The sequence below is a fragment of the Eriocheir sinensis genome, chromosome 3, assembly GCF_024679095.1.
Source record: "Eriocheir sinensis breed Jianghai 21 chromosome 3, ASM2467909v1, whole genome shotgun sequence".
Lineage (NCBI taxonomy): Eukaryota > Metazoa > Arthropoda > Malacostraca > Decapoda > Varunidae > Eriocheir > Eriocheir sinensis.
The window spans coordinates 13,904,347-13,914,712 of NC_066511.1; positions in this window are offsets into that span (position 1 = coordinate 13,904,347).

Genomic DNA, 10,366 nt, shown 5'->3' on the forward strand with positions numbered 1-10,366 from the left:
GTGTGTGTGTGTGTGTAGTTCAGTCAGTCATTTGTCAGGAATCCTCGTGAATATTAATGGAGTGTTTGGGTGTTCTGTAAGGGAGGCGAGAAGGGGACAGATATAGCCTCCTCCTCCTCCTCCTCCTCCTCCTCCTCCTCCTCCTCCTCCTCTCCCTTTCTGTTTTTTTTTCCGTTTCCTCCGCTGCATTTTTTTTTCCTTTCTCGTTTTCTCTTTCTTCCTCCTTCCTCCTCTCCTCGCCTTTCCCCTTCCCTTCCTTTCTCTTCCATCACTCACTGCCCCATTCCTCTCAATTTCTCCTCCTGTCTAGTATCTCTCTTCTTTTTCTTTTCTCTCATTTGCTCTTTACTCTCTCACTATCTATCTATCTATCTATCTTATTATCTGTCATTCCACTCATACCTCTCTATACTCTTCTCTTTTCTCCCTACTTTTCCCCTCTCTCTCCCTCCTTTTCTCCCTTCCTCCGTCCTCCTTCCCTCCTCTCTTCCCTTTCGCATTAACCAACAACCAACCTAAGTTAATCGCCACCTCCTTCTCCTCCTCCTCCTTTTCGTCACCTCTTCTTTCCTACCTCCTCCTACACCTCCTCCTCTTCACTACCTCTTCACGTCCTTCTCCTCCTCTTTGCCACCTCTTGTTTGCCTCCTCCTCCTCACAACCTCTTCTCAACTACCTCTTCTTCACCCCCTTCCTCCTCCACTTTATCTCTTTTTCACTACCTCTTCTTCAGTATCTCTTATTCGCCACCACCACCGCCTCCTCCTCCTCCTCTTCCTCTCCACCTCCTCTCTTAAAGTTCCTCCTCGTCTGTCCCTCACTCGTGTTCTCGCCCAGCCAAGTCAAGCCACCAAGTCTCCCGGGAGCTGCTGCTGACGCGGTGAGGAGCTAACGTGTTACAGATTAGCCCTGTTATGCCCTTGTTCGGCCAGTGAGTTTATACCTGTCTTTTACTCAGTGGTGGAAGGTTGCAGGGAGGAAGGTGGTGGTGATGGAAGAGGAGGATGGAAAGGAGAAAAATAATGTTGTAAGTTTGAATGATTCGAAAGACAAGGAAAGAGAGCTTGCTAGGTTTTAAAGAGGAAAGATTAAGAAGGCGAATGAGGAAGAGGAGGAAGAGAAGCTGTGTTGTAAGTCCGAATGTAAAGAGAAGGAAGAAGGAGAGAGCTGCTATTATGTCTTAAGGAGGATAGATTTAGAGGAAAGATTAAGAAGAGAAGGAGAAGGAGGAGGAGGAAAAGAATGAAAGACGTGGCTGTTGTGGGATTCATTGTAAAGAGGAGGAAGAAGAAAGTTTGTTAGGAGTTAAAGAGGAAAGATTAAGAAGAAAGAGCTAAGGAGTAAGAGGAGGAAGAGGAGTGTTGCGTGGGTGTCTAATAGATGAAAGAAGAAAGAGTTAATATTACGTTTTAAAGAGGAAAGATTAAGAAGAAAGAGCTAAGGAGTAAGAGGAGGAAGAGGAGTGTTGCGTTGTGTCTAATAGATGAAGGAAGAAAAAGAGAGAGTTAATATTACGTTAAAAGAGGAAAGATTAAGAAGAAAGAGGAGGATTAGAGGAGGAAGAAAAGTGGATGTTGTAAGTGTGATTGATTTGTAAAGAGAAAGAAAAGGAGAGTCAATCTTATGTCTTAGAGAGGAAAGATTAAGACAAAGGAGGAGGAGGAGCTGGAAGAGAAGAAGGAGAAAGTATAGTTATATATGCTGGTATTGGGAGAGAAAAATGAGGAATAATAAGAGGAGGAGGAAAACAAAAGGAATCGCTATACACATTGAAAGACAAGGTAAATAAGAAAGAGACAAAAAGAAGAGGAAGTGAGAGGCGTTAAGAGTTAAAAAGTGAATAAGTGGTGAAGAGGAGGAAGAAGATGAAGAGATGGGACAAGTGGAGGAAAGAGAAAGGGAAAAAAAATGAGAGAGGAATTTTTAGACAGGTTGATGACCAGATGGAATAAGGCAGAAGAGGAGGAAAGAAAGAGAGAGAGAGAGAGAGAGAGAGAGAGAGAGAGAGAAGGAGAGGGTAGGAAACTTTTGGGGTAGGGGTGGGTCGGAGTTGGGAAGGGGGGGGAGGAAGGGAGAGAAAGAGGAGGACGGGGAGTAGGAGAGGGTGGGAAACTTTTTGGGGGTGGGTCACTGTGGGTGGGGGGAGTCGGGGGGCAAGGGGTGGGGGGGAAGGGGGGGAGGGGGGTAATCAGGGGCGCTGGTTGGCTATCAATTATGCATGCTGCTTCGACCGCCTCGTTGTCCCAGTAATTACACTCCAGTAATTAAACCCGAGAGAGAGAGAGAGAGAGAGAGAGAGAGAGAGAGAGAGAGAGAGAGAGAGAGAGAGAGAGAGAGAGAGAGAGATGAAAAAAAGGAGAAAGTAAAGAGAAGGAAAGGTGGAGAGAGAGAGAGAGAGAGAGAGAGAGAGAGAGAGAGAGAGAGAGAGAGAGAGAGAGAGAGAGACTGTAAGCATGCTGAGAAATAGAGAAAAAGAAAAAAAGGTTAAATCTAAAGGGCGAACGTAAAGAATTTGGCAGAGTAGCATAAATTTGACTGCGAATGAAAGGGTGGCGGCGATAATACGAGGAGGAGGAGGAGGAGGAGGAGGAGGCAAAGAACGAGGAGAAGGAGGAAGAGAAAGCGTGGGAAGAAACGAACGCGACTGCAAGAATAAGAAAAAATATGTAAAAAAAAAAAAGGAAAATAAAAAAAACAAAAATCTATTGAAGGAGAAAAAAAAAAGGAAGGAAAGGGAAAGAGCGAAAGGAGTGACGGAGATAAATGTATGCAAAGTGGCAATTAAATATTCCTCCTTCAATAAAAAAAAGAGGAGCGAGAGAAAAGAGGCGGAAAAAAAAGAGATAAAAGAAGAAACGAGAAGAGAAAATCAAGTGTGTGTGTGTGTGTGTGTTACCTGCCAGGTGTCTGCATACCTACACGTGGATAAACATCTGTCTCTTCCGCGCGTAACGGCCCTCACTTCTTTACCTCTTATTTTTTTTTTAGGCGAGGAGGAGGAGGAGGGGGAGGAAGAGCAGCATCACACACCTGTCTCATTTTCCTCCTCCTCCTTCTCTTTTACTATTTTATTCATTTCCTGTCTTATCATCTCTTTCCTTCCTTTCTTTCTTCAATCTCCTCTCCTCTTTCTCTCTCTCTCCTTTCTGTCCTAAAGTCTTGAGAGAAAGGAAAGGAAGAGGTAAAAGTCTAAGAGATATTAAAGATTAGCGTTAAGGATGTAAAGATGAAGGTGATATTACTGGTGGTGGTAGTGGTTGTGGTGGTGGTGGTGGTGATGAAGGATAGGTGAATGGTCAGGTAGGAAGATAAAGCGGTGATTATGGTGTTGACCTAAGTGGTGATGAGATAGCGCTGGCGAAGGTTCAGAGTGGTGGTGAGTCTGGTTGATAAGGAGTATAATGTAGAGGTTTAATTGTGGTGTTGATGAAGATGGAATGGTGGTGAAAGGGGATTGTGGTGGTGGTGATGATGATTCAGTAGGTGATGACGGAGATGATAGTGATTGTGATGGTGATTGAAAGACAAGCTAATGGTGATGGATGGGGTTGTGATGGTGGTGGTGGTGTTAGTTAGTATTGTGAAGCTAGCGATGGTGATGATTTTAACAAAGAAATTATGGTAAAGTTAAGAAAGTAATAATGGATGTGGTAGTAATGGTGATGGTGGTGATGATGGTGATGTAGAAGGGTGTGGTTGGTAATATTACTTTTTTTTTTTCTTTAGTCTTTCCCCTCTCAACGTAACCACCACCTGTTTTTAGTCACTCTCTCTCTCTCTCTCTCTCTCTCTCTCTCTCTCTCTCTCTCTCTCTAATGTAATTGAGAGTTTTATTGCACTTTTGTACCCTGATGGAGAGAGAGAGAGAGGGAGAGCGAGAGAGAGAGAGAGAGAGAATTACATCACATTACATCACCTACGAAATTCAATTAGCACACCTTTGCACTAATTTACATCATCATTATCACCTGTTTTACCTCTATGCTGTGTGCCGTGGATTCACACACACACACACACACACACACACACACACACACACACACACACACACACACACACACACACACGCTAATGGGGACGAGCGGGAGCCATTAATTATGCCTTCTGAAATGAGTCGGCGAGCGCAAAATCATGTCACAACGCCGGAGCTCAAAACTTTTTATCATTTTTTATCCCGAGGACCTCGATGGATTATTAGATTCACCGACATGCCCAGTGGGGGGGAGGGGTGGTGGTGGATGAGTGGGGGTGGGGGGGGGGAGAGGGTAACTGGATGTGCGTGTGTGTGTGTGTTTACGTATATGTTCGGTCTCTCTCTCTCTCTCTCTCTCTCTCTCTCTCTCTCTCTCTCTCTCTCTCTCTCTCCATGGAAGTGACGTGACCTGCTAACCTTTCCCGCCTCCTCCTTTTCCTCCCTCCTCCTCCTCCTCTAAACCTGTTCACCCTCTCCGTGTATCATTGGTACATCAGAATTTTCTCTAGTGTTTGTTATTCACCACGGCCTGATCACGAGTTGGACTCGCTTCCGCCGGCAGGTACCGTACCCTCCCGACACGAGCAAGTGCATGCTCATTATCGTCGATCTCTGGGTACTGCCAGGACCTCACACACCACACACCCCATCCCCCTTGCTCAAGGGGGGACAGTAACCACTCTTAGTCAACGGAAAGAATCCGGCATGAGCGGGGCTCGAACCGCCGCCTGTTTGGCCGTGAAGCCATGCTGCTCGGCACTCTAGCCTATTGAGCTAACGGATGTGTGTGTGTGTGTGTGTGTGTGTGTGTGTGTGTGTGTGTGTGTGTGTGTGTTTTCTTTTCATTATTTCCTATGTATTTCAACGGTTTTTATTTTGTTATTGAATGTACATTGAGTAGTAATAATAGTAGTAGTAGTAGAATCAGAACCATCACCACCACCACCAACAACAACAACAGCAACAACAGGACCATCCATAACGGCACAACTAGTCCTGCCCTACTGTCACCCGCACAATAATATCAGCAACTTTCCGCTAGCAGTCACGCCCACTTAACCAGAAGCCGCATCTCTCGGCAACGTTCAGTGACACGGTTAGCGAGGGCGACGAGGCGAGAAACTCACCTTACTAACCTCTAGACTGGATGGGGTAGGGTAGGGAGGCTGCAGGAGAGAGGAAGCTAGAGAGGAAGGGAGGGATGCTGAATGAGAGGTAAGGGGGGGGAGGGATGCAAAGTGAGGGAGAAGAAAGACGGAATGGGGTTTGAGAGGTTAGATAGGGAGTTTACGAGGGAGGGAGGGATGCTTGATGGGAGCGAAGACAGAGAGAGGAAGAGATGATTGGTGGGAGAGAAGAGAGAGGAAGAGATGTTTTGTGGGAGAGAAGAGAGAATGAGGATTAGTGTAGTATGGAAAAATGGGGAAGAATTGAATGTTGGGAGGAATGGGGAGATGAGTACAGGGAGATGGGAAGGTATGGAAGAGTGGAAGGGGGAGATAATATGCTAGATGAGGAAACGAGAGAGAAAAAAAGAAAGAGAATTGGGAGAGGTAGTAAGGAATGGGAGAGAACAAATGAAAAGAAGGAAGAGTTAGTGGGACTGCGTAGAGAGAGGCAAAAAGGGAATGGGAGGGTGCGATGAGAGAGAGAGAGAGAGAGAGAGAGAGAGAGAGAGAGAGAGAGAGAGAGAGAGAGAGAGAGAGAGAGAGAGAGCCAGGCTTGTCACCTTCCACCACGACTGCTATAAGGTGACATAAAGAGCTTCGCGGAACTGCTGGAGGTCGCCGGAGGAAGAGGAGGAGGAGGAGGAGGAGGGTACATATAGTAGTGAGGGATTTTTTTTGTGTGTGTGTGTGTGTTTATTTGTTACATATGAACTCTTATTGAATAGTAGCAAGACTAAAGATGCAAAATAACTTCTCTTTTAAAACACAAACGCGCCTGGTTAGTTAATAAGAATGCGCCCTGTGTGTGTGTGTGTGTGTGTGTGTGTTTATCGTCGTTATCAGCTTCGCACAGTCCCCGCCAGAGAGAGTTAGTGTCTGTCAGCTGACCACGTGGCTTTGTAGTGTCCAGATGGAGATAAGATTAGAACAGTCGTGATGCCCTCCTCCTCCTCCTCCTCCTCGATCTCGACGCTACCACCACCCAGAGCAGAAAGAAAAGGATTAAGAAAGAGAATGAAGGAAAGAATCACAATCCTACATCTATTTTATTTTTCGTTCTTTCCTTTCATTCATTCTTATCTTTCTTTCATTCTTTATTCCTTCCTTCCTGCCCTCCTTCCTTCCGTTGTATTTCTCGTGTTTCCTTCTTTCTTTCTTTCTTTCTTTCGTTTTTTCTTAACGTCGAACACAGAATTTTATATTTGTGTGCATTTGAAACTCTTCGTACTTTGAGAGAGAGAGAGAGAGAGAGAGAGAGAGAGAGAGAGAGAGAGAGAGAGAGAGAGAGAGAGAGAGAGAGAGAGCGTTTCTCGTTGGCCGCTTCGGTAGTAAAACAAGAACAAAAAGAAGAAAAAAAATCTTCACAGTCGGGTAATTTCTTCTCCCTCGGGAATATTTTCGCAGACTTCCTCTCACTGTTCGGTAAATTCTGGGAAAAGTGAGGCGGGAAGGAGGGGGCAAGAGAGAGAGAGAGAGAGAGAGAGAGAGAGAGAGAGAGAGAAGGGGGGAGGGTCAATTAGAGGCAGCGGCAGGTGGGGCGGGGGTTGTCACCTGATGGCGAGATTTTTATTACCTTGTAGAAGGGAAGGGAAGGGAAGGGAAGGGTAGTGAAGGTTTGCATTGGGTATAGGAACGCGAAGGAAATGAAAAGGAAATAGTTACGATATGAAGGGAAAGGTTACGATAGATTAAAGAAGAAAATTGAAAGGTATGATTGAAAGGGAATGAGAAGGGAATTTATATATAGGAAGTATAGAGAAAAGTTCGGAATTGATTGGGGAAGGAAAGAAAACGAAGAGTGAAAGGGAAGAAACGAGAAGGCAAGAGAAGAAAAGAGAATGGTTGAGTAGGGAAGGGAAGGAAGAGAAGGGAACGAAAAGGATGGGAAGGGAAGGGAAAAATCAGGAGTGGAAGTAAAGGAAGAAAAGGCAAGCGAAGAGAGGAGAAGAAAGGGGAATAGAAAAGAGAAGAGGAGGGAAAGGAAGTGGGAAGAGGAGGAGAAGAGACATCAAGCTAACGGAAGGGAGTGAAAGGGAAGGGAAGAGAGAGTGAAAGGAAAAGAAAAGGGAATAGAAGGAAAAGGAAGGGAAGGGAAGTGAAGGGCATAGCAAGGAAGGGGAGGAAAGGTGAATGACTACTAATGCCTCTACTACTGCTATACACGGCGCCACTCCACACCTGTCTACCTGACCTTAATTAAGATCACGTCACTCACCACCACCATCACCATCACCTCACTCATTCCAAATTGGCAGCTTCCCCCTTCCCTCCCTTTGTTCTCCCCTTCATCCTCCCTCCCTCCCTCTTCCTTCCTCCTTCCCTTCCTCTTCATCACATTTCCTCTCCTTTTACCTCTTCCTTTCCCTTGCTATTCTCATTTCCTTTCCCTCTTCTTTCTCCTCCCTCCCTTCCTCTTCATTTCCGTCCTTTTTTCTCCCTCTTCCTCCTTGCCTCCCTCCCTCCCTTCCCTCCATTCATTCTTCTCCTTCCCTCTTCTTCTTTCCCTTCCTTTTCATCTCATATCCTTTCCTTTTTGCTCTTCCTTCCCTTACTCTTTTTTTTTCCCCTCCGCACTCCTTCGCATTTTATCTCCTTTCCTTATTCCCTCCTCGTCTTCCTTCCTCGCTCCCTCCCTCCCTTCCACCTTTCAACTTTTCTTCCTCTCTCTCCCTTACTCCTCCCTTCCCTCCTCCCTACTCTCCTCCTCCCTCCTCTCCACCGCCTCTTCTCTCTTGTTTGCTTAATCAAGGAGTGAAGGACGTGTCTTTAGAGAGAGAGAGAGAGAGAGAGAGAGAGAGAGGAGAGGAGAGGAGAGGAGAGGAGAGGAGAGGAGAGGAAAATAATATTGGTGTGTGTGTGTGTGTGTGTGTGTGTGTGTGTGTGTGTGTGTGTGTGTGTGTGTGTGGCCAGGTATAAATCACTCATTGAACGGCCCATTACACCTTGGCCACACCTGGGCGGACGGTACCCCCTCCCCCTCCCCCTTCCCCTTCCCTTCCTCTCATGAATCATTACGTGTGTAAATCTTCCTCTTCTTCTTCTTCGTACTTTGTCTACTCCTACTCCTACTCCTACTACTACTACTACAACAACAACAACAACAACAACAACAACAACAACAACAACAACAACTACTACTACTACTACTACTACTACTACTACTACAACAAAAACAACAACAACAACAGCAACGACTTCTACTACTACTACTACTACTCCTACTACTACTACTACTACTACTACTACTACTACTACCTCTACCTCCTCCTCCTCTTCCCGTTGTTTTCACTATATCTTCCTCGTTTTCTTGTCACGCCTCCTTGCTTGTGTGTGTGTGTGTGTGTGTGTGTGTGTGTAGCCCTTGTAATTAGCTGTGGCGCCGGCGGTGTTGTAGTAGCATGCCATCACCATCACTATCAGTCACCTCCACTCACCATCAACACCATCACCACCGCCGCCGCCGCCATGTCTCTCTCTCACTCTCACTCAGCGTCAAATAATCTCCCAACGGGCATGAAATTGCCGTATTGTTAGTGTTAAACCACCACAACTACCACCACCATCACCACCACTATCACCACCATCACCACCACTATCACCACCATCACCACCACTATCACCACCGCCACCATCATCATACTCTTTTATTCTACATCACAACTATACTACTACTACTACTATAAAAAAAAAAGTCTGTTCACTTAAGCTAGATTCCTGGCGCCTAGGCAGATTGGTAAGCTTGCAGCTGATTGGCTGCTCCGCTCTCCCGCTAACACTCATGTCGGACCACATCTTGCATGCTCGAGTGAGACATGTTTCTTTATTATATGCCATAGCTCACCTCATATACGAGCTAGCCAGTTTTGGTTGACACCATCAGACTCAGCAGTGACTGTAGAATCAAGATGTATTTTAAAAACTCGACAAAACAAATAAGAAAATGGTATTACGATGAGTTGAACCGTGATGTTAAAAAATGTTTATAACATGTTTTACTTATGCTCACTGTTTCCAACAGTTGTTCATTGACTGCAGAAATATATTATTACATTACGTAGGAAAATTTCTCGTGAACACGATAGTGTGATCAGAATGCAGTTAAAGCTCTACGTATTGAAAATACAGAGTTATTTATAGCAACATTTCACTCGCCCCAACCATCACGGCGCGCGAGACACGCTGTATGATGACGTAAAAAAAAATGAGTGTCGCGCGTGCCATGATGGTTGAGTGACATGTTGCTATATATTGCTACTGCTTTCTCCGATCCTTTTCTTCTCTTCTCCTTTCATCTTTTCTTTTTTCTTCTCGTGTGTTCACCTCTCTTTATCATTGTCTCTTTAATCTCTATCTTCTTTCATCTCCTAAATCATCAACTTATTTACTCTTTCACACTATTATATCTTTCTCCTCCTCCTCCTCTTGCTACTGCTGATGCTTATAATTATCCCTCCAACTTACGCTATTGTCTCTCTCTCTCTCTCTCTCTCTCTCTCTCTCTCTCTCTCTCTCTCTCTCTCTCTCTCTCTCTCTCTCTCATACCATAACCTTGTTGCCTCATTCCCTTCTTGTGTCACTCCTCCTCCTCCTCCTCCTCCTCCTCCTCGAGTTTTGCTTATCTTCTTGTGTCACTTTGCATCTTCTCCGTGTTATTTGACCTCCTTATCCCCGCTACCCCCCTTCTCTCTCTCTCTCTCTCTCTCTCTCTCTCTCTCTCTCTCTCTCTCTCTCTCTCTCTCTCTCTCTCTCTCTCTCTCTCTCTCTCTCTCTCTCTCTCTCTCTCTCTCTCTCTCTCTCTCTCTCTCTCTCTCTCTCTCTCTCTCTCGTTGCTGGGTTTTTCGTGTTTTCTTTTTTTCTTTTTGTTTTTTTATGTTTACAGAAAGATATATGTTGAAGACTAAACTGAATCGTGTTTTTTTGTTTGTTTGAGAGAGAGAGAGAGAGAGAGAGAGAGAGAGAGAGAGAGAGAGAGAGAGAGAGAGAGAGACTAGTAACGGAGATTAAAAAGAAACAAAGTAAGAAAAAATACACCGCTAGAGAGAGAGAGAGAGAGAGAGAGAGAGAGAGAGAGAGAGAGAGAGAGAGAGAGAGAGAGAGAGAGAGAGAGAGAGAATGATTTATCTTGTTAAATCTGCAATGTTTTCTTGACACACAAAACGAGAGAGAGAGAGAGAGAGAGAGAGAGAGAGAGAGAGAGAGAGAGAGAGAGAGAGAGAGAGAGAGA